The sequence below is a fragment of the Pongo abelii genome, chromosome 18 (genome assembly GCF_028885655.2).
Source record: "Pongo abelii isolate AG06213 chromosome 18, NHGRI_mPonAbe1-v2.0_pri, whole genome shotgun sequence".
Lineage (NCBI taxonomy): Eukaryota > Metazoa > Chordata > Mammalia > Primates > Hominidae > Pongo > Pongo abelii.
The window spans coordinates 58777264-58804702 of NC_072003.2; the positions used below are offsets into that span (position 1 = coordinate 58777264).

At 35.3% G+C, this 27439-nt stretch overlaps 1 long non-coding RNA gene across 1 annotated transcript; it reads left to right on the forward strand.

The window, feature by feature from the left end:
• The first annotated feature begins 6870 nt into the window (after positions 1-6870).
• On the forward strand, positions 6871-26996 carry LOC129050821 (uncharacterized). Its single transcript, XR_008514647.1, has 3 exons — positions 6871-6962; positions 26125-26273; positions 26888-26996. It is a non-coding gene; the product is annotated as an uncharacterized LOC129050821 (long non-coding RNA).
• Positions 26997-27439: the final 443 nt, after the last annotated feature.

Genomic DNA, 27439 nt, shown 5'->3' on the forward strand with positions numbered 1-27439 from the left:
ATCAGAGTGAACAGGCAACCTACAGAATGGGAGAAAATGTTTGCAATCTACTCATCTGACAAAAGGCTAATATCCAGAATCTACAAAGAACTCAAACAAATTTACAAGAAAAAAACAACCCCATCAATAAGTGGGTGAAGGATATGAACAGACACTTCTCAAAAGAAGACCATTTATGCAGCCAAAAGACACATGAAAAAATGCTCATCGTCACTGGCCATCAGAGAAATGCAAATCAAAACCACAATGAGATACCATCTCACACCAGTTAGAATGGCGATCATGAAAAAGTCAGGAAACAACAGGTGCTGGAGAGGATGTGGAGAAATAGGAACACTTTTATACTGTTGGTGGGACTGTAAACTAGTTCAACCATTGTGGAAGACAGTGTGGAGATTCCTCAGGGATCTAGAACTAGAAATACCATTTGACCCAGAAATTACTTTCAATGGCATGTTTCTTCTAGTAATAGTATTTTATTTAACTTTCTCTAAAATTTATTAGATGTGCAAAGATAAAATTATAGAACCTTAATCCTAATTGTTATCCAGTTTTCTCCACACCATTCATTAAAAGGCTTATCTATAAACTTTAAGTGCCACTTTTATCCTATGACCTGTCCCCATGGGTATTCAATTGTATTTTTAGAATCTCTCATCTTTCATTGTCCAGGTTTTCTTCTTCTTTTTTTTTTTTTTGCCAAAGTCAACATGTTTTAATGTTCATATCTTTCTTTGACGTCTGATAAGGCAAGTCCTCCTTTATTATATCATGGTCTGGGAATCTTTATGGCTGTTATTGGATGTCTAATTTTCCACATCTGCTGTAGATTTAGCTGATTACATTCCCTCCTTAATTTTGCTAATATTTTCAGTAGGGTCTTATTGAATAGATAGTTTGTATTAGAATGAGTTCCCTACTGGTAGTTTCAAGAAATGTGTTTCCAGTTATTTGTTACCACGAATAAGGTGGTAATAAGCTTTAACATCGCTAGTTCTTCCCTCAGAATAGAGTTCTAGGAATGAGATTACAGACTGTGTCAAGGAGTATAGACATTTGTGTCAAGGGTTATAGGAAAGCAAATTCACAAAATGTGTTTTTCCATATTGTGAATTTGCTTTCCTGAAAGATTGTAGCAGGTGCAAGACCTGTTTTTCTTTGCCCTCTGACCAGAACTGAATATCTGAACGTATTATGTCTAAGTAGTTCAGAAATTTCCCCCACCAAAACACCCATAAAGTATGATGGGGATGAGACTCACCAGTACAATTTGGAGGTACTATCATAGATTTGCTTCCTTTGTTGTACTGATGGGAAAATCAAGATCCAGGAATGATTAAGGCGTGGTTAGGATTACACAAAAGTTCACATTAAAGAAGGGACCAGTGGCCAGGTTCTTGGCTTCTAAGCACATCTGTATGTGCGCACATACACAGATGTGTTCAACTCAGATATATTCCCTAGTTAGAGTTCAAGCTATTCCTCATTAATATAGTGGAATGTTATTTATAATCTACAAAGTCACAACCAAATAAGATTTTTACCCTCTTAACAAGTTTTTAAGTGTACAGTATCAGTATTAGTAACTATATGCACATGTAGTATAGAAGATCTCCAGAAATTTTTAATCCTGAAAGACTGAAACTCTATATCAATTGTTTCTGTCCATAAACTTGGTAGCTTCTTCTTTTTTTTTTTTTTAACTTTTATTTTAAGTTCAGGGATACATGTGCAGGTTCGTTACATAGGTAAACTCGGGTCATAGATTATTTTGTAACCCAGGTATTAATTAAGCCTGGTATCCTTTAGTTATTTTTCCCTGATCCTCCCCCTCCTCCCGCCCTCCATCCTCAAGGAGGCCCCAGTGTGTTGTTCCCCTCTTTGTGTCCATGTGCTCTTATCATTTAGCTCCCACTTATAAGTGAGAATATGCGGTATTTGGTTTCCTCTTCCTGCATTATTTTGCTAAGGATAATGGTCTCCAGCTCTATCCATGTTCCAGTAAAGGATATGATCTTGTTCTTTTTATGGCTGCATAGTATTCCATGGTGTATATGTACTACATTTTCTTTATCCAGTCAATCATTGATGGGCATTTAGGTTGATTCCATGTCTTTGCTATTGCGAATAGCACTGCAATAAACACATGTGCATGTGTCTTTATGATACAACATTTTATTTCTCTGGGTATATACCCAATAATGGGATTGCTGGGTTAAATGATACTTTTTTTTTTAGGTCTTTGAGGAATTGCCACACTGCTTTCCACAATAGTTGTACTAATTTACACTCCCACCAACACTGTATAGCATCCCTTTTTCTCTACAATTTCTGTAATATCTAATTTTTGACTTTCTAATAATTGCCATTCTGACTGGTGTGAGATGGTATCTCATTGTGGTTTGAGTTGCATTTCTCTAATGATCAATGATGTTGAGCTTTTTCTCATATGCTTGTTGGTCACATGTATGTCTTCTTTTGGAAAATATCTGTTCATGTCCCTTGCCCACTTTTTTTTTTTTTTGCAGATGATTACATTTTATTCTTATTATTATTATTATACTTTAGGTTTTATGGTACATGTTTGCAATGTGCAGGTAAGTTACATATGTATACATGTCCTTGCCTACTTTTTAATGGAGTTGTTTGTTTTCTTGCAATTTGTTTAAGTTCCTTATAGATGCTGGATATTAGGCTTTGTTAGGTGCATAGTTTGCAAAAAGATGTTCTCCCATCCTCTAGGTTGTCTGTTCACTCTGGTGATAGTTTCTTTTGCTGTGCAGAAGCTCGTTAGTTTAATTATATCCAATTTGTCAATTTCTGCTTTTGTTCAAATTGCTTTTGGTCTCTGTCATGAAATCTTTTCCCATTTCTATGTTCAGAATGATATTGCCTAGGTTGTCTTCCAGGGTTTTATAGTTTTGGGTTTTACATTTATAATTTTTAATCCATCTTGATTTAATTTTTGTATATAGTATAAGGAAGGGGTCCAGTTTCATTGTTCTGCATATGGCTAGCCAGTTATCTCAGTACCATTTATTGTATAGGGAGTCCATCCTCCATTGCTTGTTTTTGTTAGCTTTGCCAAAGATCAAATGGTTGTAGGCATGTGACTTTATTTCTGGGCTCTCTATTCTGTTCCATTGGTCTATGTGTCTGGTTTTGTACCAGTATCATGCCTTTTGGTTTCTATAGTCTTGTAGTATAGTTTGAAGTTGGGTAGTGTGAAGCTTCTAGCTTTTTTTTTTTTTTTTTTTTGCCTAGGATTGCCTGGGCTATTCAGATGCTTTTTTGGTTCCATATGAATACTAAAATAGTTTTTTCTAATCTATGAATAATGTCATTCATAGTTTGAAAGGAATAGCATTGAATTTATAAATTGCTTTTGGCAATGTGGCCATTTTAATGATATTGATTCATTCCATCCATGAGCATGGAATGTTTTTCCATTTGTTTGTGTCATCTCTGATTTCTTCAACTGTGTTTTGTAGTTCTCATTGTAGAGATCTTTCACTTCCCTGGTTAGCTATATTCCTGTGTATTTTATTATTTTTTTTGTAGTGATTGTGAATAGGATTGCATTCCTGATTTGGCTCTTGGCCTAACTGTTGTTAATGTACACGGTTGCTAGTGATTTTTGTATGTTGATTTTGTATCCTGAGACTTTACTGAAGTTGTTAATCAGTTTAAGGAGCTTCTGGGCTGAGAATATGGGGTTTTCTAGATAGAAAAACATATCATCTGCAAACAGGGATAGTTTGACTTCCTCTGTTCCTATTTGGATGCCCTTTCTTTCTTTCTCTTGCCTGATGTTCTGGCCAGGACTTCCAATACTATATTGAATGAAAGTGGTGAGAGAGGGCATCCTTGTTTTGTGCTGGTTTTCAAGCGGAATGCTTCCAGCTTTTGCCCATTGAGTATGACGTTTGAATAGTTTCTAAATAACAGAAATGTATTTCTCAAAGTTCTGGAGGCTGGGAAGTCCAAGATCAAGAAGCTGCCAGTTTTGGTGGCTAGTGAGGACCCATTCCTCATTAGATGGCTCCTTCTTGCTGCATCCTCATGTGGCAAATGGGGCAAGGCAGTTTTCTAGGGCCTCCTTTATATGGGTACTAATATCATCCATGAGTGCTCCATCCTCATGACTTGATCATATCCCAAAGATTCCACCTCATAATACTATCATATTGGAGATTAGGTTTCAACACGTGAATCTTGGTGGGGGACACAAGCATTAAGAGCATAACACCTATTAAATAGCAACTTTGCATATGCCTCTCCTCAGCTTCTGGAAACCACCATTCTACCTTCTGTTTTGATAAGTTTGATTGCTTACATACTTCACAGAAGTGGAATCATGCAGTATGTGTCCTTCTGTGACCGACTTATTTCACTTAGCATAATATCCTTCAGGTTCATCTGTGTTATAGCATATGATAAGATTCCTTTCTTTTTATGCCTGAATAATATTCCATTATATGTATACACCACATTTTAAAAATCTGTTCATCCATGAGTGGACATTTAAGTTGTTTTCACCTCTTAGTTATTATGAATAATGCTGCAATAAATACAATAGTGCAAGTATCTCTTGGAGATGCTGATTTCAATTTTTTGGGACAAATACTCAGAAGGGAGACTGCTGAATCATATGGTTGTCCTGTTTTTAATTATTTATGGAAACTATACCATTTTCAATAATATCTACCTCATTTTATATTTCTACCAACAGTGCCCAAGGGTTCCAACTTCTCCACATTGTTGCCAAAACTTGTTATTTTCTATTTTCTTTCATAATGCCATTTTAACATATTGATTTACTTTTTTTATGATTAGTGATGTAGAGCAGTGTGTCCTCTTTGAAGAAATATCTGTTCAGGTCCTTTCTCCACTAATAATTCTAATTATTTATTTATTTTTTGCTATTGAGTTGTAGAACTTCTTTATATATTTTGACTATTAACCCCTTATCAGGTATATAGTCTGCAAAAATTTTCTCCCACTTGATAGCTTATCTCTTTACTCTGTTTGGTTAATTTGATGTAATCCTACTTGTTTATTTTTGGCTTTGTTGTCTGTACTTTTAATGTCATATCCAAGAAATCTCTGGGAAAGCCAATGTCAAGAAACTTTTCCTTTATGTTTTCTTTTAGAAGCTTTATATTTTTAGGTCTTATATTTAAGCTTTTAATCTATTTTGAATTGATTTTTATGTATGGTGTAAGATAGGGGTCCAATTTTATGCTTTGGCATGTGGTTATTCAGTTCCCCAGCACAATTTTTTGAAGATGTTATTCTTTTCCAATTGTTCATTTTTGGCATCATTGTTAGACATCAATTGACCATAAATGTGTGGATTTATTTCTGTGCCCTTCATTCTGTTCCGTTGGTCTGTATGCTTGTCTTTATGCCAGTATCATAATGTTTTGATTACTGTAGTGTTGTAATATGTTTTGAAACTAGGACATATGATGCTTCCAGCTTTATTTTTCTTGTTCAAAATTGCTTTGGCTTTTCAGAGTTTCCATATGAATACTAGGACTATTTTTGTATTCATTTAAAAATGCCAGTCAGATTTTGATAGAGTTTGCATTCAATATGTAGATAACTTTGAGCACTATGATGTTTTTAAAAATACTATTTTTTTAGTTCATGAATACATGATATCTTTCCATTTATTTGTGTTTGCTTTAATTTTTTACATCAATATTTTGTGATTTTTAATCTTCACGTCTTTCACTTCTTCTTCGTCTTTTTTTTTTTTTTTTTTTTGGAGTCTCGCTTTGTCGCCCAGGCTGTAGTGCAGTAGTGCAATCTTCGCTCACTGCAACCTCCGCCTTCCGGGTTTAAGCAGCTCTCCTGCCTCAGCCTCCCAAGTAGCTGGGATTACAGGCATGCACCACCTTGCCCACTTAATTTTTGTCTTTTTAGTAGAGATGGGTTTCACCATGTTGGCCAGGCTGGTCTCGAACTCCTGATTTCAGGTGATCCACCTGCCTTGGCCTCCAAAGTGCTGGGATTAAAGGCATGAGCCACTGCACCTGGCCCTTTTCACTTCCTTGGTTAAATTTATTCCAAAGTATTTTATTCTTCTTGATGGTACTGTGAATGGTATTTTCTTAATTTCCTTTGCAGATAGTTCATTGATAGTGTGTAGAAATGTAAATAATTTTTATATGTTGATTTTTTTTTTATCCTGCAACTTTTCTAAATTCTTTTATTTTTTCTAATTTTTTTTTGCGTGTTGTGTCTTCAGGGTTTTCTACATATAAGGAAATGTCATATGAAGAGGTAATATTACTTCTTCCTTTCTGATTTAGGTGCCCCTTAATAATTTTTATTATCTTATTGTGCTGGCTAGCACTTCCAGTACTATGTTGACCAGAAGTGGTGAGAATGCTCATCCTTGCCTTGTTTCAGAACTTAAAGGGAAAATTTTCAGTTTTTCACCACTGAGTATATTAGCTGTGGGCCTTTGATATACGGCCTTTATTACGTTGAGGGAAGTTCCTTCTATACCTAATTGTTTGAAAATTTTTGTGGTGAAAAGGTGTTGAATTTTGTCAAATGCTTTTTCTGCAGTTATTGAGATGATCTTGTGATTTTGATCTTTCATTTTCTTAATGTGGAGTATCATTTTGGTTGATTTGCATCCAGGGATAGATCCCACTTGATCATGGTATATGACATTTTTAATGTACCTGTTCAATTTGCTTTGCTAATATTTTGTTGAGAATTTTTGCATCTACGTTCATCAAGGATATTGGCCTGTAGTTTCCTTTTCATGTGTTGTCTTTGTCTGATTGTGACATCAGGGTGATGCTGACCTCACAAAATGAGTTTGAAAGTTTTCTCCCTTCAGACCATGTGTGGTGACTCACATCTGTAATCCTAGCACATTGGGAGGCCACGGCGGGTGGATCACGTGACGTCAGGAGTTCTAGACCAGCCTGACCAACATGGTGAAAACCCGTTTCTACTGAAAATACAAAAATTCACTGGGCATTGTGGTGCACACCTGTAGTCCCAGCTTCTTGGGCGGCTGAGGCAGGAGAATCACATGAACCCAGAGGCAGAGGTTGTAGTGAGCTGAGATGGTGCCACCACTGCATTCCAGCCTGGGTGACAGAGCAAGACTCTGTCTCAAAATATAAAAAAATAAAAAAATAGAAAAAAAGTATTCCCTCTTTTATTATTTTTTTTGAAGTGTTAAAAAAAAAGTTGGCATAATTTTTCTTTAAATGTTTGGTAGTATTCACCCATGAATTAGTCTGGAGTTTTTTGATTACTGATTTGATCTCTTTTTTTGTTATTGGTCTGATCAGTTTCGACTTCTTTATTTAATCTTGGTAAGTTGTATTTCTAGGAATGTACCCATTTCTTCTAGGTTGTCTCATTTATTGGCAATTATGATCTTCCTTCTGCTGACTTTGGGCTTAGTTTGTCTTTTTTTCCTAGTTTTTTGAGGTGTAAAGCTAGTTTATTTGAGATCTTTTTTCTTTTTTTTTGTGGGCCTTTATTCCTATAATAGTCCCTCTTAGTACTGTGTTGTATCACATACATTTTGATAAGTTATGTTTTGTTTTTCTTTGTGCCTATATATTTTCCAATATATCTTTTGAATTCTTCTTTGACAGATTGGTTGTTTAAGAATATGTTGTTAGTTTATACATATTTGTGAATTTTCCGTTTATAGTTCCATTATTAATTCTAGTTTCATTTTAGTGTGGTCAGAACATATACTTGTTATAATTTAATATGTTTTTAAATCTGTTAAGACTGGTTTGTGACCTAATGTGTGGTCTATCCTGGAGAATATTTGCGTGGCTTCAGAAGAATGTGTATTCTACTGCTGTTGGGTATAATGTTCTGTATTTATCTTCTAGGTCCATTTGGTCTGCAGTATTGTTAAAGTCCTCTATTTACTTATTGACCTCCTGTTTGGATAGTCTATTTATTACTAAAAGTAGAAGACCAAAAATCTTCTGCTATTATTGTGTTGCAGTCTACTTCTCCCTTTAGTTCTATCAGTGTTTTCTTCATGTATTTGTATGTTCTGATGTTGGGTGCATATATATTCATAATTGTTCTATTTTCCTGGTGAATTTATCTTTTTATTGCTATATACTGACCTTCAGTTTTTTACTTAAAATCTATTCTGTCATATATAAGCATGCTCTCTTTTGGTTACCATTTTACATGGAATATCATTTTTCATTCTTTCACTTTCAGTGTGCATGTGTCCTTAAATAGAAAGTAAGTTTCCTATAGAAAGCAGATATTTGGATTTTTAACATTATTCATTCAGCCATTCTGTGTCTTTTGATTGGGGTGATTAAAGCATTTACACTAAAAATAATGATTGATAGTGAAGGAGTTATGGTTACTATTTTATTAATTGCTTTCTATTTGTCTTATAGTTCTTTAGTTCCTCCTTTTCTCTCTTGCTCTCCTTTTGTGCTTCAATGATTTTTTGAAATAATGACATGCTCTTTTTAATATTTCTTTCTGACTTTATTTTGTGCATCTTCTATACGTGTTTTCTTTGTAGTTACTGTGAGACTTACATAAAGCATGTTGCAGTTATAACAATTTATGTTAAGCTGATAAGAATTTAACTTCAATTACATATATGAATTACATATGTTTATATTGTGAATTTATCATATTTTATAATTATAATTATTTTTTATACTTTTGTCCTTTAGCTTCTATATTACAATTAAAGGTGATTTGTACACCACTGTTAAGAGTATTATATTAATCTGCATTTGTTTTTATGTTTACCTTTATCAGCGAGTTTTATACTTTTATATGCTTTTGTGTTGCTGTTTAAAATCCTTTTGTTTCAACTTGAAGGACTCCCTTTAGCATTTCTTGTAAGGCAGGTTCATTGGTGATGAACTCCTTCATCTTTTGTTTATCTGGAAGTCTTTGTTTTCTTTCATTTATGAAGGATAGTTTTGTTGGATATGATATTCTTCATTAGTAAGCAGTTTTTTGTTTGTTTGTTTTTGTTGTTCTTTTAGCACTTTGAGTATGTTATCCCATTCCCTTCTGGCCTGTAAGATTTATACAGAGTAATCCACTGGTAGTCTTATGAGTGTTCCCTTGTATGTGATGAGTTGCTTCTCTCTTGCTTTTTCAAAATTCTATATTTGTCTTTTATTTTTTACAATTTGATTATAATGTATCCCATTGTGAATTTTTTTGGATTCATTCTAGCTGAAGGCTTTTGGGCTTCTTGAATCTTGATGTTCATTTTCTTCCCCAGATATAAGAAGTTTTTAGCTATTATTTCTTTTCCCTTTTTCTTTCTTTCTTTTTTAAATTTTATTTTATTTTGAGACAGGATCTCACTCTGTTGCCAAGGCAGGAGTGCAGTGGTGCAATCACAGCTCACTGCAGCTTCCACCTTTCAGACTATAAGCACCTGTCACCACGCCAAACTAATATGTGTACATTTTGTAGAGATGGGGTTTTGACATTGTTGCCCAGGCTGGTTTCAAACTCCTGGGCTCAAGCAATCTGCCTCCCGAAGTGCTGGGATTACAGGCATGACCCACTCAGCCAGGGCCATCCATTATTTCTTTAAATAAGCTTTCTGCCCTCTTCTCTTTTCCTTCCTCTCCTTGGATTCCCACAATATATATTTGGTTTGCTTAATGGTGTACTCTAAGTCCGTTAGAATTTCAATTTTTTATTCTTTTTTTGTTCCTCTGACTGGATTATTTCCAATTGCTTGCCTTTGAGTTGGCTGATTCTTTCTTCTGTTTGATTAAGTCTTCTGTTGAATTCCTGTAGTGAATTTTTGCATATAGTAATTGTATTCTTCAGCTCCAAAATTTGTTTTGTCCTTTTTTAATATTTTCTATCTCTTTGTTAATATTCTCATTTTGTTCATGTATCATTTTCTTGAGCTCATAAAATACTCTATAGTGCTTATTTTGAAATATTTCTCAGGGTATTCACTTATCTCTATTTCTTTGGGATTGATTTCTGGAGATTTGTTTTTTCCTCCTTTGGACCATGTTTCACTGTTTCTTCAGGTGTTTTGTAACTTTGTATTTTTATATTAAAAATATATTTTTAATTTATTTTATATTATGTGTGAATTTTAATATAAAATTCAGCAAACTCTGCAGTCTTTACAGACTAGCTTTGTGCAGGGAAGACCCTCATCACCCAGCCTGGCTAAAAAATTCTTGGGGCCTCTGAAGCCTTTTGTTTTATAGGAGGATGATATGACTTCTCTGGGCCTGTGTGTGCAATTTCTCAATTAGAGAGGCTTCCTGTTTTTTTTTCCTTTTCAGGAACTCATAATTTCTTGCTTTCTCTGGTGTCTATGCAACACTGCAAGTTATTTGTTTCTTTAGTTCTATAGCAGCATGCCTCCTTGCTCTTCCTTATTCTAGTGGCCACCAGATATCTGAAGTATGCTGGCTCTCTGTCAGTACCCCAAAATCAGGTAAGACAGAAACCAATTCCTTGGGCAGACCTCAAAAAAGCTGGAATGTTGGATATACTTGCTACCTTTCTTTTTTCCCTCAAGGGAGAAGTTACCAGTCAGGACATTCTCTACCAGCACTGAGATTTGCTGGCTGGAGGGAAGGGCTAACCTGGTCAAAATGAAATTGCTTGCTGGGCATGGTGGCTCACATCTATAATCTTAGCACTTTGGGAGGCCAAGGCTGGAGGATCACAGAAGATTGGGAATTTGAGACCAGCCTGGCCAACATGGTGAAACCTCATTTCTTTTAAAAATACAAAAAAAATATATATATTAGCTGGGCTTGGTGGTGTGTGCCTGTAATCCCAGCTACATGGGAGTCTGAGGCAAGAGAATTGCTTGAACCCAGGAAGCGGAGGTTGCAGTGAGCTGAGATGGCACTCCAGCCTCGGCGACAGAGGGATACTCTATCAAAACAAATAAACAAACAAATAAACAGACAAACAAAATTAAAATAAAGTGAAATTGCTCTTCTTAACAATTTATTTATAATAATATATTTATTTATAATGTATAATTTAAATATATTAAAATATATTTAAATATTTAAATATATTCTTGTCTTTTTGCTTGCCTAGGGTACTTCAGCTTCTTACCTGGATTCTAGAATTCTCACAAAGGTATTTTGGTCTATGTGTCATTGCTAAATGGTTTTTTCTGTGGGAAACAAGAGCTGAGACTTTCTTTTACACCATCCTATTGACATCCTGTTTTTTTTTCCCAGAGTTTCATTGATAGCAAAACTCTAGAACTTCAGGAAGAGACTATATGTAAAATAAGATTCCAGCATTTCTTCCAAATTACAGCTTTCTAAAACTTAAAAAAAGAGGGAGAAACAATCATGACTAGAAATTTCTTTTTTGCTTTATTTATTTATTTTTGAATATCCCTTTGAGGAAAAATATGTATACTGCCCATAATATTTTTTCCAGTATGATAACACTGAAAACAATGATAATAAAAAGATAAAATAGGAGTTTCTTACAAATTTTATAGTTCTTTTATGAGTTATAGATCAAATACTTTTGTGAAGATCATACGAGGCATATTTCTTTGATATAAATATTTAAAACATAATCTTATTTTAAAAAGAAAAATTCTAACCATAGCCATAAATTATAATTACATAATTAGTCCCCGACCTAATTGATTATTGCTGGGTACACTACTAAACTGAATTGTAACAGTGGATTTATGGTTGATACCTCTAAAGTATTTGCATAATACAATTTTGAAAAATGATGAAATTATAGTTTTTTAAACAATAACTGCTTCAAAGATATTTTTCAGGTACTCAAAATGCCATGGAACATGAGCTAAACAGACAAAATATGGGCAATTTTCACCCAGCAAAATTGAAAATAAAAGAGACAAGCATTTTCAGATGACCTATCGTCAATCTGTGTTAACTTCCCATCAAATTCACAGGGGAACAAAAATGCCCTTTTGGTACTCTCTTTGACAAAGAAGCATCACTCTCTGACTTATGGGAAAGAATAAGTGCTCCTGAGAGCTGCTCCAGCCAGAGCTGGCTCTGAAGAGTTATAAGTCCATAAAAAAATGTTTTCTTTAAGTGGCCTTCAGAACCCCAGACTTCACAACATCTCATTAGCTTTTGCTTTCAAGTGTTCTTAATTGATAGAATAAATTTTCTTTAGAAGCTACATTCAAATCTCTTTTTAATGCTTTTGTAAGTGATTATATTAATAATCAGGGAATGAAAATGATTTAAGGAGATGCCTGTTAAGTTTTTCCATATTTATTTTGTCTTATTTAGAATTTCTCTATATACATTTACTTTACAAGCTGACTAGAGCTAAGCTAGAATGCCAAAAATGTGATACAATATTATTCATTAATTAAGTCCTTTTTTTGGCACTCTACTTTTACCCATAGTGCTTGCTTAGAACTAAAAAAGATGAACACAACATGCAAAGTTCTTGCTTTCTAGGTCTCCCCAATCTGGGTGAGGGGGACAATTAACCAAATAAAGTTTATTTCAGATAGTTGTTCGTAGTTTACTATAATATACTTTCCAGGAAGGCAGGGCTTTTTTCTGTTAAATTCAATAATAGATTCCATATTTCCCAAATACTGCCTGGCAAGTAAGTAGTAGACACAGGACAAATATCTATCAAATGGGAATGGCTGTGATGTGATGGGAAATGACAAGAATGGAGAGGGCTATGCTGACATTGTGGTCATGGGAGTTCACTTCGAGAAGGTCACATCACATTTTGGCTGAGACACGCAGGATCAGTCCAGTCATGTGCTGGTCTAGACAGAGAGAACATCCTAGAGCATAGAGCCTAGTGCAAAGACTTTAAGACAGAGCTGGGCTTGGTAAGTTCAAGGAGCAGAAATACCACTGTGTCAGGAACATCATGAGTGATCATTACCTGATAAGGAGAGATATGTAAGTAGAGCCAAAGAGTGAAGTGTACTATCATATAGCAAATGTTTGGTTCTACTTTTATCTTTAGGTTATTGAAGGATTTTATGCAGGGCGGTAAGCAAATATGATTTGCTTTTTTAAAAAAAAATTATTTGGGGAAGCCCAGAGAAGGTTGTTTTTTTTATTTCAATAGGTTTTTGGGGAACAAGAGGTGTTTGGTTACATGAATAAGTTCTTTAGCAATGAATTTCTGAAATTTTGGTGCGTTCATCACCTGAGCAGTGTACACTGTACCCAGTGTGTAGTCTTCTATCCCTCACACTCCTCCCACCCTTTTCTACAAGTCCCCAAAGTCCATTGTATCATCCTTACACCTTTGCTTCCTCATAGCTTAGTTCCCACTTATGAGTGAGAACATATGATGTTTGGTTTTCCATTCCTGAGTTACTTCACTTAGAATAATTGTCTCCAATTTCAATGAGGTTTCTGTGAACGCCATTATTTCATTCCTTTTTATGGCTGAGTAGTATTCCACAGTATATATAGATCACATTTTCTTTATTCGCTTGTTGATTGATGGGCATTTGGGCTAGTTCCATATTTTTGCAATTGCAAATTGTGCTGCTATAAAAATGTGTGTGCAGGTATCTTTTTTGTATAATGATCTCTTTTCCTCTGGGTAGATACCCAGGAGTGAGATCAAATGGTAGATCCACTTTTAGTTCTTTAAAGAATCTCCACATTCTTTTCCATACTGGTTGTACTAGTTTACATTCCCACCCACAGTGATTTGCTTTTTAATAACAGCCCTCTGCAGGTAGCAAGACTGGAAACAGGAACTACTGTGGTAGTCTTGTGAAAGAAGGTAAATTATAGCAGAATAAAGATGGAAAGAATTCTGTTCAGTATAACGGTGGAGGTAATAGCACTTATTAATGGTATGTATGTGGATGATGGGAGAAAGCCAACTCCAAGATTACTTCTTTAGGTTTTATACTGATAGAAATTTTATTCCTTTTCTGAATTTATTTAGTTAGCAGGTAACACATTTTCCAAAAACCTTGTTAACCAAATTACGACTTTTTGAAAAAGGCAAACAAAAAAAGTATGGCATAGGGAATGCTATTGCCTCTCCATGTCCTATGTATATTCAGGACTAATTTTTCTAGGAGATAGGATAGATAGCTAATGGATTGAAGAGAAAATCTATGATTAGAGAGGCTTCAAAACCTGTGAGGAGGGCGTGATCAGGAGGAAGATTGGAAGCAGAGAATTGTGTACCCCTCAAAATAGTACACTGTATACTTTAAGGTGCATGTGGACCATAAAACATCATTTATTCGAAATGCTAAAAGGCTGAGCTTTTTACATGGCAAATTGTCTGAAGAACTGAGGGTTTGCTTTTCAACGCACCCACTTTTAAATTGTAATCTTTCTACTTGGAAATTATCCTATGATATATTCAATACACCTTGGCCTTCTAATTTGAATATAATTTAAACTTATCCTGAATAGCCAGGTAACTTTAATGTAATGAGAACTACCATTTATTGAGTGCTTGTTATATGCCAGGCACTGTATGAAACACTTTCACTTGGTCCTCTTTATAGCCCTCTGCAGTAATGGCTGTTATTATTCCCACTTTTTAAGATGAGGAAATTGTGGCTCCAGAAGTAGGTAACCTAAGTGATGTTATACAGCTAATCAATGACAATACATAGAATAAACAAAAAGTCTTAGTAGTTTTAGAAAATGTATAGAGTTTATTGAGTAAAGCATAAGTGATTACAGATCTCTTTCTCTAACAATGAGAACTCAATGATATTATTATCAGTAATGTTCCATACAATGAGCATCTTTTTTCTTCCATTGCAAAAGAAGAGAGACTGTAATGGAATTACAGTGCTGCTTCACAGACCAGAAGAACCTGATTATGCCAATAAGGACACAGACAAGGAGGTCTCGATTTGGAAAGTAAGGAGTCTCTAGAATCACTCAGCTCAACTGTCATTTTGCAAAGTACTTTTTTTGTGAGGCAAAATTTGTTATAGGGAGCAAAAATAAGAATTCATCTTATGCAACAACAAAATAAGTATAATAATAAAAATTTAATTTAATAATAAAAAATTAAAATGAAAACTAAGAGAAGGAGGAAGAGAAAAAAGACACAAGGGAAAGAAGAAATAGAGAAAAAGGAGAAGAAGAAAAGGAACAGGAGGAGGAGGGCAGAAAGGTCAGGAGAAAGAGGAGGAAGAAATCAATGACTAATGAAATCTATGAGGCAACTATCATGATAAATATATTATGTACATCATCTCCTTTCAGGCTCACAATCACCTCATTTTTCACATGAAGTGACTGTACACAGGGGGATTAGCAACAAGAAGAATCTCACTCAGTGAGTAAATAACATGTCTTGAATCCAGGTCTTTCAGATTCAGAAGGCTGTGCTCTTACTAACATGTAAGGTCTATATAGGGAGCAAATGCATATAGAACAAAAAGTGACTTTATTATTAGCTGAATTTGAAAATTTTATGGGAATCCATTGTCTTCATCATAGAGTTTATTGCATATAAATAAGTATAATGCACTTTACTTTGTGTCTATTTTTAAGTAGGGTGTTATTAAAGTAGCCTCCAGTTAAAGACCTCGAGGAGTAAACCCGTGTGCCTGCACGTACACACACACTCAGATAGTCATTTAGTTCCTACCAACTATAAGTCAAGATTTTGACTCCCCAGAGTAGACTAAGCCAAGGGAAAACTGCACAGAGCACATAGCCCACGTCTTTCTGAATGGGCTGCAAATTCCTTTTAGAGCTTACACTTTTAAAACAATTTTAAATTCTCATTATATGGTTTTTACCCAGGAACCCCATCTGGATTTCAAAGATGTGTTTTTATATACAAACACCGTGGAAAAAAGAATAATCTTAGATTTAGTTGCCCTAGAATTAGACACTGAGATAAGGGGATGAGTGCAAGTAATTTGTCTTGGGGGTGACCCTGGGAAGCAGATTATGGAAGGAGAGCAGTGAGGTATGGAAGAAACGGGACCAATAAAAACACATTATTGACCCAACTACTGCTTTGAACAATCAAGGCTCAGTTCCATGGAGAAATTTTGAGAGACAGATGAAAATCCATTTCAGAATTATCCTGACTGAGGTACCAAGGAGTTGGACTGTTTGTCCAGCAACTTATATCAGCCATTGATGGAGGGCTAGTCCCCAGGGGCATTAACCTCAGGCCTTGGGCCTGCTCTGCATTTGTGAGACGAGCAAACTCCCAGGACTAAAGTCCTCTTGGGAAGAGTCATAGCTGCACATGAGCGTGCAAGGGAATGAGAAGTGCTGAGGAGATACAGGGAAGGACACCAACAGTGTCAGTGACACATGCATCCTCACCCAAACAGAGGTAGCCCCCCATAGGCTCTGTTTTCCAGGAAATGATTCATCTCTCTTCTGCCTAATCACATCCTCTCCTCCCTTCAAAGCATCACAATTTTCACGAATGCTCTCCCATATTTTTCTGTCTTCTATGAAGCAGCCATGCAATATGAGATTACCTGAGTCAATACTAATTGCTATTTTAATGTGGTTTAATCATCAAATCAAATACTATTGACCAAAAATAAAATATATACTATTATAATTAGCCAGGCACGGTGGCTCACGCCTGTAATCCTAGCACTTTGGGAGGCCAAGACGGGCGGATCACGAGGTCAGCAGATCGAGACCATCCTGGCTAACACGGTGAAACCCCGTCTCTGCTAAAAATACTAAAAATTAGCCAGGCGTGTTGGCGGGTGCCTGTAGTCCCAGTTACTCAGGAGGCTGAGGCAGGAGAATGGTGTGAACCCGGGAGGCGGAGCTTGCAGTGAGCCGGGATCGCGTCACTGCACTCCAGCCTGGGTGACAGAGCGAGATTCCGTCTAAAAAAAAAAAAATATATATATATATATAAAATTATAATTAAGGCACTGTATAAGCCAGTAAGTACAGTTGATACAAAGATAGATAAGATGATCCTTATCCTCTGAATATCTCCCAATCTTCGTAAGTAGAAGATAGATATACAATGAACTAAGATAGAAGACAAAATAAAGTCTATTTATTTCCAATGTGAACTTTTCCTGATCAATCCAGCCTAGAGTTATCACCACTATCTCTAAATTCCTATTATGTGATTTTACCCAATTTACCTGACATGACGTCATGGCAGAAGAGTTGTAGCACTATTGGTGAAAATGGTGTTAAGAGAGAGCATTATGGGCTGGGTCTATGCAGCGAAGGAAGTCACGGAAATAGGAATGGCATGTCTTGACTTTGTTTTCATTCAAACTGGAGCCCACCCCATCTCTCCTAATTGTGCAAGTTTGAGTTCATTTTGTTTTATAGAAGATACTGGACCGTTGAAGCTCACATCACTGAGTAGGGCGCCCCCTTCAATAAGTGTCCAGCGTGTATTGGTGTTTGGGTAAGAGCGATTGATGATCTTAATATATTATTTATTTTGAATACAGAATAATTAGAGTGAGTTTTAGAAGACCTACACTGTTCTCTTTTCTAGTGAAAGAAAGAGCAGTTTAGACTTCATTGGGTCAGGAGAGTCTAGGCTTTTATTTCAGTGTAAAGGGAAGGTGGAAATTTAGGGTGGGTTGCCCTTATCAAAGATTATTTTGGGTTTTTTATCTATGAAAATAATTCTATTAAAAAATCTCTTTAAGTTGATGAAGTACATAATGATAAATCTGCCTTCTAATGTTAAACCAAACTTACATTTCTAAGACAAATCCAGTGTGGTATGAATATATAATTATTATACATAAATTTTACATTGCTGTGTTCAGTTTGCTAATATTTGTCTAAGATTTTTTTGTTAATATTAATGAGAGATTGGCTTACACTTTTCATTTCTCATACTGTCTCTGTCAGGTTTTGGTGTCTTGGTCAAAAAAAGCATCAATAAATAAGTAGAGAGTCTGTTTTTCTTTTTGCTGCTTTCCGGGAGTATTTATGTATGATTGGAATGATCTAATTTTTGAATGTAAGTAGAGCCTACCTGTACAAATGCCTGGGTCTGTCATATTCCTTATAGACATATTTATACTACCGATTCAATTTCTGCAAAATTTATGGGACAATTTTCTGCTTTTATGTTTATTTGATCCATATAGATTTTATCTATTTAAACCTAAGTTTTAAAATTTGTCGGTATCCAATTGTTCATAATATTCTTTTAAGTCTTTGCTGCAGTAGGATGCCTGCTCATTATTCTTTTTTCATATTCTTAATGTTCTTTATGTATGCTTTCTCACACTTTTCTTTATCAGTCATGAGAAGTTTGTTTTTCAAATAAACCAATGTTTTTGTATCATTATTATATCTTTTAAAATGTGTATTCTAGTAATTTCTACTCATATGTGTTTCTTATGATTTTTTCTTTGGGATTAATCTGTTTTCTCTGTTTTTTCTAAATTCTCCAGTTGAAACCTGCACATTCAGCCTCCCTTATTGTCTAATGAGTAATTTTGCCTATATTATGTTCTTTTTTATTGATACTTTAACTGCATCCTACTTTTAAATATAATAATTTTATTTATTTTAATCATTATAATTTTTATCATTGATGTCAACTATTTTTATTAGACCTATTAGTCATTTAGAAATGTGTTTATAAACTCTAAAACGTTTAGGATTTCTCCATGTATACACATATGCACATAGAAAAAAAAATCTTTACATCTTTATATGCATGAATATTAATTATATTCTTGCTGTTGGCTTCTAATTTAATACTTTTGTTGTTTAAAGGGATCTGTGTGATACTGCTGTTTTGAAATTTGTTTAGAGATTTAATTTGACCATAAATATTCTAAAACAAATATTTCATGTTTGCTTTATTTGAAAATATATTTGGAAATTATTGCCTATAATATTCCATATATATCCACTGGATTTACTCCCTTAGCTTTATATTATTTGAATCTCTAGGAGAGTTATTAATTTTCTTGTGCATTAGGTATACACAATAAATGAAAATATAAATTAGAAGAATGTTCTTTGTTTCTAGTAATGATTTTTGTGTTATTTTGTCTATATAGCAAGTCAAGCATTTTTATTTTAAATTTTCTATTATGTGATTTTGCTATTTGTTTTTTAATGCTTTCTTCTCTCCTGTCCTTTTGCTTTCAATTTTCTCTTTATATTTTCTTATAATTTGAATATAATTTTATTTAAAAACATAGGCATTTGTTTACTTTGATGTAGTCTGTTAGTCTTTATTTTAATAACTTGGTGCAAAAGTACCAAGTTAAAACAGTACAAAATACTAAGATTTTGCATCAACCTAATAATACTGGATTCTAGCCAATTTCAATATGTATTGAAGGTATATATCTCTTCAATTTTATGTTGTGGTTTTCATTTTTTCTTATAAGTTTTAAGAAATCTTTTCTTTTGTATAGTATTCTTTTGGGTAAATTGCTTGATTTTCTTTTTCCTTATTCAACTCTCCCTTCATCTTACCTCCCAGGAGTGCCTTGGAAGTGACACATTGCATTTCTCTCGCATTAGTAGATAATGTAATTTACTTCTTTTTAGTTATAAATTCTAACTTTCATTCATTTCTTTATTCTTTTTTAAATAAAAGAATTTAGATACATTAACTCTGATCATTTATCTGTTGACTTAGATGTTATCCAGCATTTCAGTTTATCTTTCTTTTTTTAACACTTACCATAGTACACTTACCATTATAATTTAATACTATCATTGGTTATTTTTATTCTCTCTGTTGTGTTTACAAATTTATTTGCTCACTCATTTTTGAATCTCAGCTCTTTCTCTTGGAATAATGTTTCTTTTTCCTAAAGTTTATTTTAAAATATCTTCCTTTGTAAGGATCTGTTGGAGGTAAACTCTGAGTTTCTCTCTCTCTCTCTCTCTCTCTGCGTGATTATGAACCTCACTAGATCACTGTGATTCTTAAATGATAGTTTCCCTCTATATGATACTGCTCCATGCAACTTTCAATCCAATGTCTTTAAAAAATGATCAACTGTCTTTTTCTCTAGTGGATTTCCTTTTATTTACCTTGCTTAAGAGTAAATATTACCTTAAAATCTGAAGTTGTCTTTTATCAGTTTGAGGAAATTCTCAATAATATTTTTTTCGCTATTGCTTCTTACATTATCTTGATTTCCAACTTCTAGAATTTGGAATGACAACTTCTCATTGTCTTATCTGTCTCAGATTTTCTTTCAGATATCCCATCTTTTGGCCTCTTTGTGGTTTATTCTGGGTATTTTCCATAATTCTGTCTTCTAATCAATGGAATTTCCCTGTTCTGCTATTCAGAATTTCCACTCAGTATGTGTCTTTACGACATATGTCGTATGTATGTTTGTATATGAATCATAAAGTATATTTTTTCAATTTGAATGATTCATTGAATGATTCATCTTTATTGTCTCTTATCCACCCTCATATTTTTAATTTATAATTTTTGTTCCTTAAATATATTCTGCATATAACTGTTACTTCTGGACTGGTGCTCATGGATCCTTCTATCTACCTTATTTTATTATTTTAATTCTAATATTTATTAGAACTTTATTGGTAGGTGGTTCTTGAGTTTTAGATAATTAGTGTATGCTTCCAGTGATTATTTGAGTTCCCTCTTCCAGATATCTGGGAGTATTATCAACCTAAATCCTTTAAACTAAATTCTTGACTTGAATTTGGGTCTGAAGGCAAATGATAGCCAGTGAATAATTATGATTCCTCATGGGACACTTTGTTTTTCTCCTGTACTTACAGTTAGAGTTAAGACGATTTTCCTCCAGGTCCCCTTGTGGAGCAATATATTTTTTTTTCCTAGTTTACAGATGCACAGAAGGTTTGGTACCATGGGGGACTCGGCATTATGTGGGAGATTTATGATTCACTCTCCTTGTTATGTGGATTTGGGGAATGCCTTTTGTGCACTTGATGTGATTATTAAAACCTTGGCTTACCCCTCTGGATTTCTGTTGCTGTTTTATTTTTGGACTCTGGGGACTTCTTTTTATTTCAGCAAAGAGTTTTTTAAAATGTATTATTTAGTATCTTTAGCTATTGTGTAGTGAGGTAGTTTCTTATCATATCTAATGTGCTACATTGCCCGAAATGAAAGTCTGAAATTAGTTTTCAAGGTTTATATCTAAATTGTTCGCAAAATGGACAAATTTAATTATCTTCTGACAATTACTGAAGTGGCTGGGAGGTAAAATAAAATCCCACTTTCTTCCTTCTGTTGAATATTCTCTTCCTTTTCTACTTTATGTATTTTTTATTTATAACTTCTCTCGATCTGGATTTATAAATGAACACTGATAGATAAATATAGATCAACTCTGAAACTTCAAGAGTGAAAGACAGTGGAGAGGAGGGTGAGTGTCTGCAATTCAGAGTTTTCCTTTTTGTTTGTTTGTTTTGTTTTTTGAGTTGGAGTCTCGCCCTGTCGCCAGGCTGGAGTGCAGTGGCACCATCTCGGTTCACTGCAACCTCTGCCTCCCAGGTTCAAGCGATTCTCCTGCCTCAGCCTCCCGAGTAGCTGGGACTACAGGTGCCCGCCACCATGCCTGGCTAATTTTTGTATTTTTAATAGAGATGGGGTTTCACCATGTTGGCCAGGATGGTCTTGATCTCTTGACATTGTGATCTGTCCGCCTCAGCCTCCCAAAGTCCTGGGATTACAGGCGTGAGCCACCGTGCCCGGCCCAGAAAGTTTTCAAAGCCCATAAAGAGCTTAGACTGCATCTGATGTTTCTGGTGCTATGGCTTTGTTTAGTAATCTTTTCTGCTTAGTGCCAGGAAGTGCTTTTAAGTCAACTCATAGTACAAGCAAGAAGATATGCAACAAGCAATGGGTCATAAAGAAATTTAAGTTAATGCAAATATGGAATTATGTTTTACTTCCACAATTATCTACACTGAGCTTCTATTTTCTATTCTCTTATTTTACAGTATTAGTGTTTTTTGTTTGTTTGTTTTTTGAGGGAGTCTCATTCTGTCACCCAGGTTGAAGTGCAGTGGTGCGATCTCAGCTCACCGCAACCTCCACTTCCTGGGTTCAAGCGGTTATCCTGCCTCAGCCTCCCAAGTAGCTGGGATTACAGGTGTGCGCCACAACACCGTGCTAATTTTTTTTCGTGTTTTTAGTAGAGACGAGATTGGCTAGACTGGCCTCAAACTCCTGACTTCAAGTAATCCACCTGCCTCGGCCTCCCAAAGTGCTGGGATGATGGGCGTGAGCCACCATGTCTGGCCACAACAGGACTAGTTTTGATATTTTATTTTTGACTAGTATATGAGATTATTCTCCTCTTAGAAATTTCTCTCTTGAGAAGGAAAGTGACCCTGGATTTTACCCTCAGGCTACCCTAACCACAATAGCAAGATTTGATAATGCATTGCTTTTGTTTCTGAACTCGTGATTTAAATTATACTCCCACTAATTATCTTAAGCAACACCCACTACTATAGCCTTAATAATTGCCACATAATAAACTTAAAGATACTGGGGAGGCTGATACTGTATTTTTCCTTGTTGATTAGGCTTGTTGCTTTCTTTTGCATTAGTTTTCAAAGCAACTGTAGAAAAGAGAACATCCATAACAGCTTTCGTACTGAATCAGTGTGTGCATACTGCTGATATTCTGGAAACACTTTCACTCATCTTATTAATTTATACTTAGGGAGTAGGCAATTTTCACATTTTATTTGGAGATGATAAACCATAATGGATCTAAACATGTGAAGATACATATTTAATGCACTTTAATGCCTTTATGGGCTCACTGTTAAAATGTACAGCCCTAAATAAATCTATGTAGGAATGCTTACGCTATCACTGCTACATTCCCTACAGAGCTATGAATATGTTTTGGTCAAAGCTCCACGACTCCAACTTGTTGAAATATTTCTATCTCTGCAAGTTTTGCTTGGTATTAGGATTCCATTGGTCAATGAGTTTAATGCACTATCGTGTATTATGAATACAAAGTTAAAGACCAGCCTTGATTTTGCTTCCAACAAAACATTTAAGGCTAGTACTTTGTGGACAATAACTTGGGAAACTGATTTAATTATTGTGGATATCGTCTGCTTGTTTTTATTATTAATGATGTTGAATGTCTCCTCTCGCCATGGATATCAGCTTTTAATTGTACAAAATCCATGCCATTTTTACTGCTATTCACATTTTATGTTTGTTTATCCTTTGGTTTTGTTTTATTTTTAGATATGGAGGTCTCACTCTTTCACCAAGGCTGGTCTAAACTCCTGGCCTCAAGTGATCCTCCCACCGCAGCCTTCCCAGTGGCTGGGATTACAGGCATGAATCACTGCTCCTGCCACACATTTTATATTTGGAGAATATAAATAAACAACTTTGAATAATAATTGGCTAAAATTTATTAAGACATTATCAATAAAAAGCCATGTCTTTTATTATTGTCTTGTTTCCTTTCATACAACAGAGTTTTAATGTGGGTGTTTTGTTGACTCTTTTTTTTATGTGAAGAAACAGTCTTCCCAAAGTCACACATTCAGTGAATACTGGAACTTATATTGCAACTCAGATCCTTCTCCTCTAGAAATGAGCATGGCCTTGAGACGATGATTTAGGAAGAAAAAAAGAGCAAGTACAACATATACTGTTATGTAGAAACTTGAGATCTCGTTAAGGTTTTATTACTGGTAATAACTGCAACCTTAAGCAAATATCCAGGAAAAGATCTGTGTGCCTATCATTAGTTTCATTTTATGGATTACTGCCCCAGAAGCGTAGAATTAAGAATACTAACTTTAGGAAGTCCTTTTAGAGATCGTGCAGATTAAGCTGCACATTATGCCAATAGTAAAATTATACTTTTGAAAAGAGAAATGATGTCTTCTAAATACAGGCTTGTTTTCTTCTTTTATTTCACATTTATTGGTGATTTTATGTACAACAGAAGGTAAATTGCTTAAGGGTAGAGATTGTGCGTGCCTTGTCAGGCACAAAGTAGAGTCTTGACAATGTCTTTCTGTAATATATTAAGTGAATGGAAACTATCTGTAAAATATTTGACCCACCCTGTATATACTAGTTCAATAACTTATCAATTTAACTGATGCATAACAAAAATCAATGAAATAATTTATGTGTACATGTTTTAATTATACATGAAGCTCTGAATTTTCTTTTTTATAACTGAAGTTCAGGGGTAAAGTGCAAGTTTGTTATATAGGTAAATTCATGCCACTGGGGTTTGTTGTACAGACTATTTCGTCAACTAGGTATTAAGCCTAGTACCCATTAGCTAATTTTCCTGATCGTTTCCTGCCTCCCACACTTCACCCTCTGATACGCCCCAGTGTGTGTTGTTCCCCTCTATACGTCCATGGGTTCTCATCATTTAGCTCCCACTTATAAGTGAGAATATGTGGTATTCGGTTTTCTGTTCTTGTGTTAGTTTGCTAAAGATAATGGCCCCCAGCTTCATCTATGTTCCTGCAAAAGACATGACCTTGTTCTTTTCTATGGCTGCATTATATTCGATGGGCCACATTTTCTTTATCCAGTCTACCATTGATGGGCATTTCGGTTGATTCCATGTCTTTGCTATTGCGAGTAATGATGCAATGAACTTATGTGTGCGTGTGTCTTTATGACAGAATGATTTACATTCCTTTGGGTATTTACCCAGTAATGGGGTTGTTGAGTTGGATGGTAGGTTTTTTTTTCTTTCTTTTTTTTTTTTTTTTTGAGACGGAGCCTGGCTCTGTCACCCAGGCTGGAGTGCAGTGGCACCATCTCGGCTCACTGCAAGCTCCGCCTCCCAGGTTCACGCCATTCTCCTGCCTCAGCCTCTCCGAGTAGCTGGGACTACAGGCGCCCGCCACCACGCCTGGCTAATTTTTTGTATTTTTAGTAGAGACGGGGTTTCACCGTGGTCTCGATCTCCTGACCTCGTGATCCGCTCGCCTCGGCCTCCCAAAGTGCTGGGATTACAAGCGTGGGCCACTGCACCCAGTCGGATTTTTTTTTTTTCCAGCATATGACTGCAGATTATATTCTTGGTGACCAAAATGGTCACTCTGACTTTTGTCTCTCTGTTGAAAATAGCAATAATAAATGATAGCTACTGTAATCATCATCATTATTATTAATGAGTTTTTATAAAGTCCTTGGCCCTGCCCTAAGTTCTTCTAAAGTTACTTTCTCAAATTATTTCACAAACCAACTCTGTGCAGTAGATGATAGTCTGTCAATTTTACAGATGAGGACACAAAAGCTTAGAGAAATTAGATAACTTAACCAAGTGAGTGAATAGCAGAACTGAAATTTTGTACCCCTCTTCCTCTGGATCATTCTTCTCTCTTTTTCTTGGTCTCTTGATTACTTACTTAATAGCATCTATAACAATAGGCAGTTATCTACTTTTTCTTTCCTTTCTCTTCCACCAAAATGCAAGCTTCATGGCAGCAGGGTCTATTTCTGTGCTTTCTCTGTTACATTCCCAGTGTGTAGCACACAGCCTGCCACACAAAAGATACTTATGTCAACAGTATTTTCTGAAAGAGTGAATGAATATTTGATTCCAATGTCACCTCTGGGGCTGCTATACATAGGAGAGAAAGTTTCTACTAAGCAGATATTCCATTTTAAGGAGGGAAATCCAGGTTTTAATGTAGCTAATGATTTAGTTTGCTAAAATTAGAAATGAGGTAATTTCATAAGAATTTTATGTTACAATTTAGTATCTTGAATTAGTGAGTCTGGAGAGCACAGTAGAAATGTAACTTAATTACTGCCATCATCTATTTGAGGGAAATTGTAATGAGGAGGGTGACCAGCTGTTCCGCATGTGCACTGCGTGTAGAACAGGAAGAAAAGGGTTTATATCAAAAGCACAAAAATTAGGCCAGTCTCAGAAAGGGCTGGAAGATATTGGAGTAAGTCTTTGAGATGTTATAAAAAATCAATTATTCCACCTTTTTTCTTTCTTTTCTTATTTTGAGACAGGGTCTGCTTTATTGCTCAAGCTGGAGGGCAGTGGCACAGTCACAGCTCACTGCAGCCTTGAACTCCTGGGCTCAAGGAATCCTCCCACCTCAGCACCCTGAACAGCTAGGCATGTGCCACCATGACTGGCTAATTTTTCAAAATATTGTGTATTTTTTGTAGAGATGGAATCCTGCTATGTTGACCGGGCTGGTTTCAAACTCCTGGCCTTAAGCAATACTCTCACCCCAGCCTCCCAAAATGGGATTACAGGCATGAGCCACCACGCTTGGCTTCCACCTATTCTTACTGACTTGTCTTCATGCCATCAGGTGATGTGTTCAACAGTCTTGACTATTCCCTTTCTGAATCCCAGTAGCCCTGGTCTCGCTAGAAATGTGAAAGGCCAAGCTCACAGCCATTATTGTGAATGGTGCCCGTCTTATATTTAATTCTGTATGTTCTTGTACCAGCCAGTGAGGTGACAGATAATTAGTTTTATAAGTGAGGCAATTTGCAGCTTGTGAAAAAGTAAAAGACTTGTTTGAATACCATTTAGATTGCATAACCATTCTGGATTTAATTTTCTTAATGTATTTGTACTTCTCATGTTCGATAATATCACTAAGAAATAGATGCAATCTTCCAAAATGATGATCAACTCTGAAATGGACAATTAGTTGAATCAAATATCCAAATCTGTAATTGATTACATAAGGAAGAAGCGTAATTGTCCCTGGCATTCTCACAGATGTTAAAATGAAAGAACATTGGGTGGGTCTGTTTTTCACTCTTGTAGAGCTACATTCTTTATTTTGTTTAGTTTGGGGTAAAGCTAATCAAGAAATTGGCATAAGCTTCTTGTGGGCTGCAATTCTACCCAACGTACTTTCTCATGCACAATGTTTTTAATTCAATTAATATTTTTGGGTGCCCATTATTTCAGGTGGTGGTAGCGTTGACCAGAATTGAAGGCAAAGTACAGACAAGGTTTTAAAAGGAACTTAAGTCTTAGCTCCGGTTACTCACAGATGCCAAGCACCAGAAAACACCACGTGAGTGTAAAATATTTCCAACATGTTTTACAAGTGAAAGAAATACAGTGCTGCCTGTACATTTCAAGGAAGAGCTATGCTAGCCTAGAAGACTTTTTAAGGACATAACTCTAAAGCCAGTTCAAATACTTTTCTTTCACTAATTTGCTGTATGACTAAACAAGTTACTGAATATTTTTGTACACAATTTTCTCATCCTCTGAGTGGGGATAATAACAGGATCTCCTTGTAGGTTTGTGATGATTAAATGTCATGTGTGTATACATGTGTGTATATGTATACACACAATTACCAAAATGGTTGGTGAACTAGTTTGTGGGCCAAATTTGGCCTACCACTTGTTTTTGTAGAGTCGAGGGACTACGAATAGCTTTTACATCTTTTAAAGGTTGAAAAAATTAAAAAGAAGTACAGTACTTTGCAATACCTGAAATATTCTATGA